Source organism: Leptonychotes weddellii, chromosome 13, assembly GCF_054177405.1.
Source record: "Leptonychotes weddellii isolate Sample4059 chromosome 13, ASM5417740v2, whole genome shotgun sequence".
NCBI classification, from domain to species: Eukaryota; Metazoa; Chordata; class Mammalia; order Carnivora; family Phocidae; genus Leptonychotes; species Leptonychotes weddellii.
Genome location: NC_138381.1, coordinates 76,956,342 through 76,968,579, shown reverse-complemented (window position 1 = coordinate 76,968,579; position 12,238 = coordinate 76,956,342). Strand labels below are relative to the sequence as shown.

Sequence of the window (12,238 nt, the reverse complement as noted above, 5' to 3'; positions counted from 1 at the left end):
TTTATGATTTAGGGGGTATTCTTGCTGATTTATCATTTACTGTATTCCCATATTTTTGGGGTGCTGAATAGGCTCCAGAGACCTGTAGAGATATTTTAAAGCCAGCATGACACTGTTTTGAATGGGGTTCTATAACATGTTTAATATCAGATAGGATTCGTCCCACCTCATTTCTCATAATTCTGTCCAGTTCATCCCAAAATGGATAGCTCTATAATGTTTAAACATCACATCCAGGAACATGGCCTGTTTTCTCATTTAAGACATTCTTTCTTATCTTTCAGGATAGTTTATGGTGTCCTCCATGCAGACTGCACTTGTCTCGATAGAGCTGTACTTACAAGTTTTATGTTTTTTTGCATTGTGATCAGAGCCTGTTTTTTGGTTGGTTTTTTTCTTTTCCATTTTAGTTTCTGCCAGGTTATTTTTGGTATTCAGAAAGCTATGAATTTTATATATGCATCATGTACCCAGTCACTTCCTCAATTTTTCTTTGTATAATAGTTTTTTGTTGTTGTTGTTGTTATTCTCATTTTTGTAGCCAATAGCATCTACATATACTTCCCTTCATCTCATTTTGGATCCTTACCTCACTCTTCTTGCATGTTACTGCTTTAATAAAACTTACAAAATCCATGTTAAATAACTCCCCAATTTTTAATTTGACTCTGATAACTTTCTGTTAAGTATAGTGTGGATAATTAGCTTAATATTTCTGTAGGCACAAAGAAGTGCCTCCTTTTTAAAAATAAGAATTTTTTTTTTTAAATCAAATATCTATTTTGTTTGTAGTTTAGGTGGCAGTTTGAATTCAATATGAACTCCAAGGGAAAGATCACCTCTCTTCCAGACAGACTTCTGAAATGGCCTACCTAGTCTCCCCCACTTCCACTCCCCCCACACCACACCCCCACATTCTGCATGCAGCAGCTGGAGTGGCTTTTTAAAAATGCAAATCTGATTATGTCATTCCCCTGCTTCAAACCCAACCCTTGCAATGGTTTCCCATTTCACTCAGAATAAAATAAAACATCATTAACGTGCCCTACAAGACCCTACATGATCTGGCCCCCTGCCTAGCCACACTTCCCTCTCACCCACCAGAATCTATCCACAAGTCATTCTTTCAGTTCCTGGAATGGGCAAAGCTCTCTCCCCCTTTAGGGCCTTCCCACATGCCATTCCCCTGCCTGGAAAATTATCCCCCATCACTCTACGCTAACGCCTACTCACCCTTCAGATCTCAGCTCAAATCTTATTTTTGCAAAAAAAAAAAAAAAAAAAAGTCTTTCCCAGGCCACCTTTTCACAATCTAAAATTTGCTCCCCTTTTTATACTCTCTCATAACCGGTACTACTTAACTTTCCTAACAGATACCATTTGTGATTATATGTGCTGTTGCAGGACTGCTTCATTTGTGGTCCCCTCCACCCCCATAGATTATAACCTCTAAGAGAACAGGGACAAATTGATTATGCTGGCCACACCACAAGCATTCATATATATTTGAATGAAATAAAAATACCTAAAAAACCCTTAATGGTATCTCTTACATCTTAAAACAATACCCATCATATCATTCAATCAATATTTAAACTGTTAAAACTCTTTTTGATACTGCCTACAAATTCAATAAGAATACACTTTACCCCAAGGACATAACAGCTAACCTGAATCTGATGCTGCCATAGGAAAATACATATATAAATTATATCACTAGGAAATGTTTAAATATGAGAGTTTTGTTTTATGTAGCATTCATTTTGCTGATACTTTATTCACAATCAACTAATTTATAGGTCTTATTTTTTAAAGCACATAAAGCACTAGGAAAAATGTGCTTTGTCAAATACTCTTTAAGAAGTCTAATGTATTAACAGTACTTGATAAAAATTATAGCAAAATCACAAACTAAAAAGCATTCAAAGTTGGTGATCTCTATTATTCTGTAACAGACACTTCTGGTCAAAAAAAGTATAAATTACATTGCAAATAAAAAATCCTTTTGGATCACAAAAGCTAACAAAATCAACATTTATATACTACTTTACATTCTGCAAAACACTTTCACATATGTCATATCGCTGAACTCTGTGGAGCAGACAGAGTAGGTATTATCAGCATTTATAGGAAAGAAAACTGAGGCTTAGAGTGATTGTCCTCCTCAAGGTCAAAGGACTGGAAAGTACTAGCGTCATAATTACATTGGGGGAGGGGTGGAGGTCCCACATGTAAATTTCTTAACCAAAGAGAACTTCCATCCTAAAGGCTTGTGTCTGTAATTAGTGTAGATTTATGCTCCCTTCACTGAAATTTCATTTCACCAGAGAACCACCACCGAAAGAGCTGCTTTAAATATGAAGCTGAAATTTAAATTGCCACCAATCTGGGAAATAAACTATGGTATACCCAAACTATGGAACATGATGAGCAGTTCTTCAAAACGAGGTAAGGCATTACATGCTGAAACTGAAAGATAAGAGTACACTAGTACTTGTTAAAACAAAGATAATACAAGTACACACACGGGGAAAACATTTTAAAAGATCTAGAAGAATACACATGGAACGTATAATAATTATCATCTCTGGAGACAGGGGTTGGTAGAGAAAGACTTCAGCCATGTCTATGATGTTTTAATTTTTACAAAGAAAATATATTACTTTACCTATTTAAAACTAATTTTTTAAAATTTAAATGAACCTGTGGTTTGAACAAAAATGTCATTTTTCTGCTCTAAAAGCTATGCATCCATAAAGGAAATCGGGGCCTCTCTAAAAGAGAAGACAAATATATTAAAAAAACGCTTCAATCCTGTTAAAACAATAAACCATCTAAATGTCACAAAACGTTCCTCTAAAAAAGCAGTAACTTAAATTATTTTTTAATACCTAGTCTCCTTTGTTGCGGTAAGACAACCAGTAAACAAACTAGCCACTGGAAGAGTACAGAGCAGGCTCCTCCTAGAGAGGTTTAGTTGTTAGAGTTCGGCAAGGAAGGTTTCACAAAGGAGCCGAGTTTTGAGGGAAATGAGAGGTGACTTGGCAGAGAGATGCGGGAAGATTAATCCAGATGGGAAAATGTCTGGGAGGTGGATATACTGAGTTAATCGGAAGCGGGGGACAGTAAGCAAACTGAAGTCAAGTCCTGAAAGAGGAGAGGATTCCTTTGGATGTGGGAGTTGAGAGGGAGCTCGGCTGCGCGGCCATCCAGTTTACCTGGGTGAGAATCCGGCCCTTGTTGTGGTCAAACAATGGAGGCGTCCAGCGGCAGCGACGTTCTGCGCTGGGTGCGCGAAAGGTTCCTCATCACCTGAGTAGGATGCTCGGCGGGCTCTGCTGAGACGCAGGGCGCTCTAAAAAACACAACATCACACCATGCAGCCGGGCTTCTCCGCGGCACAGCCCGGCTCCCTGCTCCCACGGCGCGGCCATTACCGCCTCTCCAGGGACCCGCCTGGAAAGGCTCCAAGGCGCGGCTTTACGGGCTTCTAAAGCGGTTTCGCTCCCCCTTCCCTCGGCTCCAACAACAATGGAGCCCGGCTCGGGAGTCCGGCTCCCGCGGGGCCCCCGCCCGGCCTCGCCCCTGCCGCTGCCCATCCCTCGCCGCGCACCCGGCAGCCATCTGTGACCCCCGCGCCCCGCTCCCGGCACTGCGGGCCCATGCCGGCCGGCCGGCCGAGGCCCGAAGCCAGGCTGCCCTCCGTGGGGCCTTGCCCGGTGGCCGCCAGGCCGCCCGGCTGCTGGGGGCCGCTCTGACCTTTCCCACCGACGCCCAGGGGCCGGCCCCGGCTCGAGGCCCATCCTAAGGTGATAGGTTGTTTTTCTTTTCTTTAACCCACTCATCCTCCTTCCAACCCCGAGCCCGCTCCCCTTTGGCCCCCGCCCCCGCCTCGTTCCCGAAAAGAAATAGAAAGACTGCAGCCCGGCCGCCCGACAACTCACTCCAAGTGAGGGGTTGAAGCGCCCCAGGCCGCGGGCTCCGCGCACCCACCCTCCCTCTCCTCAAGGGACACCTCACAGGTGCGCCTCCGAGCCGCGCGCGCGCGCTCCGCACACCCAGACGCCTCCGGAGGACAGCGCGCGTGCGCACGCACGGGGCCGACGAGCCCCGGGGGAGCGGGGGCCGCACGCATGCGCGCCGTTCGGCCCTCGCCCCGGCACCCCCCCCACCGCCCCCGCCCCCGTCGGCTGCCCGCGCGCGCCCTCCCCCCAATCCCAAGCTGGTCCCGGGTACCCGCCCCCCTCGCCAACCCACGGCCCTGCGCGCGCGTTCCCGCGCGCCCGCTCGCTCCTCCTTCCCCGCCCCACCCGGGCCCGCGTTACCCTGGGTAACCGCAGTGCGGCCGCACCTGAGCTCTGCGCCTGCGTCCCACCGGCCAGACCCTCCCTTCCCCTTGGTTGGGTCCCGTGCCCCGCCACAGGTGGGGGAGGGGGGCGTTGCCCCCTCCCCGCGAAGTGAGTATCGAGCGGCCTCCCCCGCCCTGCCCGGCAGACAGACCCGCCGCCGCCGCGCCGGCGCCTCAGCCGTCCGCCGGTCCCCACGGCCTGGCCTCGCCGCCCCGGCCCCAGGTCCCGGCGTGCACCGCGGCGAACGCTCGGGTGGGAGCCGGCGAGATGCGTTCGGCGGGCGGCGCCCACTGACCTCCCTCGGCCGCCCGGCCGGGGCAGGGCCGGAGCCGGGAGCCAGCCCCGCCCGCCGCCCCGCCCATGGGCCGCCAGCCCCCGCAGCCGCCCGCCCGGAGGACCGCGCCGAGGCGGGGAGCCGCCTGAAGGACCGCGACGGCCGCGCCCGCAGGTGAGGCGGGGCCCGAGGTGTGATCGAGTCCAGCCCGGCTCACCTGGCCGTACCTCTGGGGAGGCTGTGCGGGCGCCGTGGGGGTGGGGGGCGGGGGCACCTGTCGGGACAGGAATTTATTTAGGTTGTTTTAAAAGCCCTCGTTGCAGGGGGAGGGGGTCCTCGCGTCTCACCCCCAGGGCTCGGCGGTGGGGAAGGGTGTCCCCTTGCGGAAACAACGGGGCGGGGGGGGGGGACACGAAAAGGTGGAAAGGAGGGCAAAAGTGAGGCGCAGCGACCCCACGCCGGCTGCCTGCCCCGTTTTCCAGCCGGTTATGGGGAGGGGGGATGCCGTTCCCAGGGCTCCAGTCCAGGCTGCGGACCGTCTGCACCGCGCACCCAAGCCAATCCGATGGGGCAGGAGCGGCCAGCTCAGGGGCTGCTCCGACCAGCCCCGGGGTGAGGTTGTAGGGTGAGGGATCCGCATTGCAGGTGCACCTGGAGCGCCCGAGGGCCTGGCCCTGCTTTGTCTGGGATGCTGCGGGGAGGCAGCCGTCTGAATCCACATCGCCTTTTTAAATGCGTTTTACCATCCTCTGGACGTTAGAGACCCTCCCTGATAAGTTGCTTTGTCTCCTGTCTTGATAACCCTTTACGTAAGTACTCTACCTTACAGCCCTTTTCTGAAGCTTTGATGTAGGCTTTAGATGACCCTAAATAACGATTTGCTTGTAATTCATGAAATTGAGCATAATGCAAATATGCAGTAGAGCTCTGGGCTTGACTACAGAGCTGCGGTCTACTACAGTGAGTTACTCCAGTTTATCTAACTTACGTTTTCGTGCTGACCTGTATTGTTTAAATTCAAGCTTTGATATTTAGCAGTATGATCTATTCCAATAATTGAAAATGAGGTCACCTAAGAGGAAATATAGTCGTGCTCCGAAATTTAGGTTGCGGTAATAGGTCTTATTACAAAATACAAGCTCCGAGGCTGTAGTGCTTTAATACATTACGCATTTTCAGAAACCTACCTGTAGGAGTGTTAAAGCTAGAATTGCTAGAATTGCTGGGTCTTTTTAAATAAGATTTTTAAGTTTGAGATTTATATAAAGAGCATTGTTATTGTTTTATTAAGTGATTTTTTTTTTGCACTGTCAATTTGCCTACGTTTTCTTCCCATTGAATTGTAAGGAAAAAGATACTAACATTTAAAGTGACTTTTATCCCCAAAGATGTTTTAAATATATGCATTTGTTTTGGCTAAATGTTTATCTTATGTGAAATATTTTTGGGAAAAGGTTTTAAGGCTTGTGATATATATGTATATATATGTGTTTATATATACGCATGTATATATACGTATATGTGTATTTACATGTGCATACTATTGAAAAACCTTAAAATAGTTTTTATTGTTTCTCGGCATCATCTTATAATTACTCAGTAAATTTAGGTTAGGTGTATTTAAAATCCAAAATACAAAACAATTACTTGTGTGTATCAGATTTTTATTGTGGTACATGTAAACACATCAATCTAACAGGTTTCTTGGAAAATATTCTTTTTTTTAAGTGAATCCTTTTGCTTTCAATGGAAGATCACTTGGGTTCTTAACTCTTTCATCTGTGATTCATTGGATAAATTCATTTTAATGTCATTACTTAATTGGCGGAGAGCATTTGCAACAATACTGACGTTAACATTGATGCTTTTAAGAAATATTTATAAAGCATTTTCTCATATTTCTAACAAGAAAAGACATGGGGCTTTTTCTTCTATCTTGAACAAGGTCAGCCATAAAAAGTTGCTGATACATAGTGGGCACACATGTTATTAACTAAGATTAATTACATCTACTGGATTGGATATCTTTAAAGGTCAGCGACTAGGTTCCTCTCTATGCTTCACGTTTGACTCAGATTGACATTCCAGGCTAGTTAAGTAGGTGCTAGCTTAATGACACCAATTTTCACTTCTCCAGCTTTGATATTTAAACCTGCAGAAAGGTTTGGGCAGGGAAGTGAACGTGTTCTAATTGTCTTCAGATATTTAAGGTTTGTCATGTAGCAAAGGGAATGTATATATTTAGGGTAATTCCCAAGTACAGAAGAGGCCAAGTAGTATTTATAAGAAGACAGATTTCACTTTGACATAAAAGCAAAAGTTTCTTACGATTAGAACCTCCAGCAGTGGAAAGAAGGGGCTGCTCCTTCCCCACAGAGTTTCCAGATAAGCCCGTTCCCCAACAGGGCAGGAATCTACTAGGAGATACCACACGGGGTGTGTGAGAGGCCCTCTGAGATGGGGTGTCTAGGGATTCCAGTGGCAGTGGAATGAAGGGCTTTGTGGCTTTTTTTTTTTTAAATGCTGGCTTCATAGCTACAGCTGTGGGCATAAGGACTCCCCAGAATGTGCCTGAACCCTTGGAAGATATTTGTACCAGGGTAGAGGCCAGCCTGGTATCAGGGGTGATTTTAATCCTACTTTGCTCTTGTATGGGGTTTTACAGGTAATAAAGCACTCTCACATTCAAAACACTTTTAAAAGACTTTTTTAAATTATACGTGATTTATATTTCTCTCTTTGGCTTTTATTTTCTACAATAAACATGAGGAAAATTACCCATTTCTATGAAGGCAAGCAGAAGAGATTTTTTTTTTTTTAAAGCTCTTTTTAAAAATGGGATGATGTCAGTCATTGTTTTCAGAGTCAGCAGGTTGTGAAGGTGAATAGATTTTCTTAAATTATTTTTTAAAAGATACTGATTAAGGGCTGATTCTTGTGCTTGCTCTGCATTTTAGTTTCTGTTTATTTCATTACTCAAACATGACTCAAATTTCACAGCAAAAAAAAAAAAAAATCCAGTCATATCCACCTACGGTAAGTTGCATTGGACATTCTTCCAGTTTGTCTGTGTTGTTTTTAAATATATGTTGGCAGCTGAAGGTAAAACACAGCTGAGAGAAATACAGTTACAATGTGCTGAAAAGATTGGGTGAATCGGAGCTTTGTGTCTGAAGTAGAAGATTTGTCCTATTTGTGCTAAGCCAATCCTGGATAATCCTGTTGATAATTTATCAACAATAGCGATGATGATCTATCCATAATAAGAAAGATTAGGCGGCTCTTGACTGTACGTCACGATACATGTTTTAAATGGGTTGGTGGTGGTAGGACTCTGTCTGTGGCCAAGGAGCAGAGCAGAGCTTCTTGTGAATACCAGAGTACCCAAACGAACTTCCTCTGCACAAGGATTAAGTGGAGCATAATGGTAACGGGCCAATTGAGTTAAAATGGCGTCTGATCCCTCCAACTGAGGAAGAAGTTAGAGGAAAAACCATCCTGAATTAATGTATATGTGTGCTTAATCTTTCAAAAACCCTTTTAGTTCCTCCCTTGTTCTTTATTTTTTTAAAAAAATATTTATTTGACAGAGAGTCACAGTGAGAGAGGGAACACAAGCAAGGGGAGTGGGAGAAGGAGAAGCAGGCTTCTCGCAGATCAGAGAGCCCGATGTGGGGCTCGATCCCAGGACCCTGGGATCATGACCTGAGCCAAAAGCAGACGCTTAATGACTGATCCACCCAGACGCCCCCTCAGGCACCCCCTCTCTTCTGTTCTTTAGCAGATGAGTTTGTCTCATGCTTTTTGTGCCGGTTTATCCACCAGCTGAATTTGGGTATGATCGTTTAAATAAGACAAAGACCCAAACTTTAAACACGGAATACATCATTTATTTATACTTTATTCATGAAGGGAAAAGAGAAGAATACTAAGTTCTTCTGGCCAGCCAAAAAATAAAGCCTTTAAAAAAAAAAAAAATCGGAGAGGCTACTTTAAATATTATGACCAGGTCAACAAATTATCAAGTAAGGTACCCAGTTAGAAAGCAGCCTTTTTAGAGGTCAAAGGTTGCCTTTTAGAGCTCCTCACCAGAGTTTCTGAGGCTGTCACACAGCTGTCTAAAAACCTCTTTGTTAATTAAAAAACAGGAGTTTGTGTATTTTATGCAGGTTTCCACACTGGAGAGCAGAATAAGTTATACATCTTTGTGATTATCCCCAGTTTACCATTTTATCAGAAATAACTTTATGAAGCAAGGAATGTCTGCTTCTCTGTAGCTATAAAGGAAGAGGGAATGTGCTTTCTCCTTTTATCAAGATTCTTTCTACTAGCCAAATTCTCAACACTGGGCAGTGGAATTCCTTTGGTTAGCACCAAACAAAAGAGCAAGCCTGAAATGCTTGAAGCTGACAGTAAAGGAGAGAAAAAAAACAGAAGAGCACTTTTAATAAATGGAATTTGAGGCATATAGTACTCTGCTGCTACAGTTTCTCTCTTTGTTGCCTCCTTGGTGACACTTAAGATGTGAAATTTAGACCTGCATAAGATCCACTACTTTTGCTCATCAGATTTCCTTCCCAACCTATTTCTAAATGCACCCTATGCCCATTTTATTTACTATAGGTAAGGGGGTTTATGAGGCATGCTTTTAAGCCCAATTTTTTATATAAAATTGCTTAAGCATCGCTGCTACATACAAATTATAATTTTCTGTATTATTACAATTCTGTTTTTCTTGAAGTTGCACATTTTACCTAGCAGTGCACGGCATTATACTCTGAAAGGGCTATCTGTTATGTTGGAGAGTATTCGTAAAAATACTGGTTCCCCAAGTTACAGTCCATCACTGTGTAGAAAATAATCCAGGATTGCCATATTTTTCTCTTGGCTTCTTACCTAGTGTTCTCAGGATGAACAAGTGTAGGTGGTTAGGCTCATGTCATACCCCGAACAGTGAAGACTCTCTTAACCCCTTTCCTCCACTCACACCTGTCAACCCAAGTGAAAGGCACTGGTGTTATTTCTCCTCCAGTGGCTTGTGGTATGTGGGAGCAGATCCAGTTTTGTTTTGTTTTAAGATTTATTCATTTGAGAGAGTGAGTATGAGCATGAGTAGGGGGAAGGGCAGAAGAAGAGAATCTTCAAGCAGACTCTCCACTGAGCGTGGAGCTCAACTCAGGGCTTGATCCCACAACCCATGAGATCATGACCTGAGCCAAAACCAAGAGTTGGAGGCTTAAACAACTAAGCCACCCAGGCGCCCCCAGATTCAGTTTTTAGAAATATTTGTTTTGCACATTGGTAAGAAAGATGGAGAAAGGTTGGTTGGTTGTTCACTTTTATGTTCCCATAGACAAATATATAACAGGAGTTATTGGTATGGTCTATTCAAGGAGGGATCAGTCTTTGTCTTCAGCAATGAATCATCTTTATGTTTTGGTTCAGTCCTGGTGTCCAGACCAGAAAGTTTAGCCAGTGAGGTACTTGCTCACTGACCTGCCCTATTGCACTGCCCCAGGGGAGAGGGGAACACAGTCTTGTTTGATAGGGAGAAAGGATATGTAATCCTCCTCAGCCCCTGTGATGGGTTTCAAGTGAAGAATTCATTCGCATCAAGAAAGTGGTCAAGTCAGTTTTTGACAGAGGTTTATCAGTATAGTGAAGCTGTGGTAGTAGGACCTGGTTCAGAGATGAGCAAAGCCAAATCTTCTTGTTGAGGGCAAAGGCTGATGGGTTTTTTTGTTTGTTTGTTTTGGTTTTTGGTTTTTTTTAAGGAGGAGACAAAATAAAAGTCTGAGTTGGAACAAGTAAAGCCAGAGGTGAGGCCTTTTTGGAGACAGGTCGGTTGAGTGCTCTCTGTTGGAGGTGTTCTCCGGTCTCATCCATGGTTGTAGGATGGAACCCGGAGCAATTTGGACCGATCATTGGCTCATTCTAGAACACTACACTGAATTCTACCCACCAGCAGGCTGTAGAGTGCCTTTCAAAGGAAATTTGGGACACCACCAAGACCTTCATGTGCACGTTATCATCCCATGTCGGAAGCTCAGACAGGAAGCAGATTACCTGTCGCTGGGCCTTGGAGGAACACTGATTGCAGTGAGAAGTTGTTAAAACGGCTGAGCCAGTGTCTTCCTACCAGAGCTGCCATGAGTTCCTGGCACATTAGGACCAGTAACCCCGCAGAACTGCAAGTCCCTACGGGAAAGTTGAAATGATACTCTGGATTGATGAACCCTGATGTGAACCCGGTCACCCAGGCTTCCTGCACCTGCATTTGAAGCACGTGGACACCCCTTATCAACAATTCCCACTGGGAGAACCCAGCTTCATCCAGAACACTAACATTATGCCACTGGAGCATAATCAGAAGTCTTGGGAGCCTACTCAGTTTTTTAGGTGAAGGTCCCAGATTTTTGTTTGTTAAAACTCTTGTGTTCATAACCCATAGGTAGGACATCTATCTAGCCACTTCAGTCCAATTTCTGTAAAATCCTGCTAGATTATTTCTCTCAATTTCATCTTTTTTTTTTTTTTAAGATTTTTATTTACTTGAGAGAGAGAGAGACACAGCGAGAGAGGGAACAGAAGCAGGGGGGGTGGGAGAGGGAGAAGCAGGCTCCCCGCGGAGCAGGGAGCCCGATGTAGGGCTCGATCCCAGGACCCTGGGATCATGACCTGAGCTGAAGGCAGACGCTTAACGACTGAGCCACCCAGGCGCCCCTCAATTTCATCTTGATAATTCACTACCTCTTCTGATTCTGGGTGATACAGTGAAGGCCTTGGTGAGTGTGTAGGGCATTAGAGCTCTATTTACAATCTGACCTGTGAATTGTGGTTTCCTGTTATAGATAGACACACTTAATGTGCCAAATCTGGACATAGAATATTTCAGAAGTCCTTTTGACAGTCATTATGACAGCTTTTGTACGTGGGTAGCTTCTACATCTGTTGAAATTGCTAAGACGTTCACATTAAAACCATTTTCCTCGTTTGAATAAAGCTAATTTGAATATGTGTTTACAAATGCCACCCCCCCAAAGGGATAGATAAGCCACTCTCTTTGTCTTTATGGTTCTTCTCTCCCACTCCCTCTACACCCACAATGTGAGCCTGACAAATAGGACAGCTCATATAATACTGTTGAGCTACAGTGGAAAATTTGGAGCATACAGTTCATGTCTAATTATCCCTAGCATCCTTTTCCATGTGTGTACCAGGCTATGGAGCAAGAAGAGGAAACTAAGTCCTTTGGAGCTACCAAGGAGCTGTCTGGGGCATGGTCTGGTTGCAAGGACTCCCTGCCAGACTCCAGAGGCCCTTTACTGCAGGGGCCTGGTCTGGGACAGGGACAGCATAGGGAAGAGCTTCCAGAAGGAACTGGTTTGTCTGAAAATGATGAGTGCTGATAGATAGCGGTGACCACATTATTCACCAAAAGAAAAATAGTTCTAAAACAGCCCCCAATATAGGGTAACATGAGCACCGTTAGAAATGAGTTCCTTGGGCACCTGGGTTGGCTCAGTCGTTAAGCATCTGCCTTCGGCTCAGGTCATGATCCCAGGGTCCTGGGATCGAGCCCCCCGCATCAGGCTCCCTGCTCTGCGGGAAACCT

At 45.1% G+C, this 12,238-nt stretch overlaps 2 protein-coding genes across 8 annotated transcripts in view; one reads left to right on the top strand and one right to left on the bottom strand.

Moving 5' to 3' along the window:
* Nucleotides 1-4,104, bottom strand: part of LOC115943672 (uncharacterized) — a 45,208-nt gene extending 41,104 nt beyond the window's left edge. For 5 of the 6 annotated variants that reach the window (XM_081802397.1, XM_081802395.1, XM_081802394.1 and 2 more), the window contains exons 1-2: nt 3,945-4,104; nt 3,219-3,355 (exon numbers count right to left, since the gene is read on the bottom strand). The gene's annotated coding sequence lies outside the window, so the exon portion shown is untranslated. The remainder of the gene's footprint in view (nt 1-3,218; nt 3,356-3,944) is intronic. The other variant, XM_081802398.1, reaches the window with a different exon arrangement.
* A 212-nt stretch (nt 4,105-4,316) lies between these two features.
* CCDC92 (coiled-coil domain containing 92) overlaps nt 4,317-12,238 on the top strand; it is a 31,098-nt gene continuing 23,176 nt past the window's right edge. The window contains exon 1 of one of the 2 annotated variants that reach the window (XM_006748678.3): nt 4,317-4,797. The gene's annotated coding sequence lies outside the window, so the exon portion shown is untranslated. Of the gene's footprint in view, nt 4,798-5,268; nt 5,433-12,238 lie in introns of those variants that run through there. The other variant, XM_031019709.2, reaches the window with a different exon arrangement.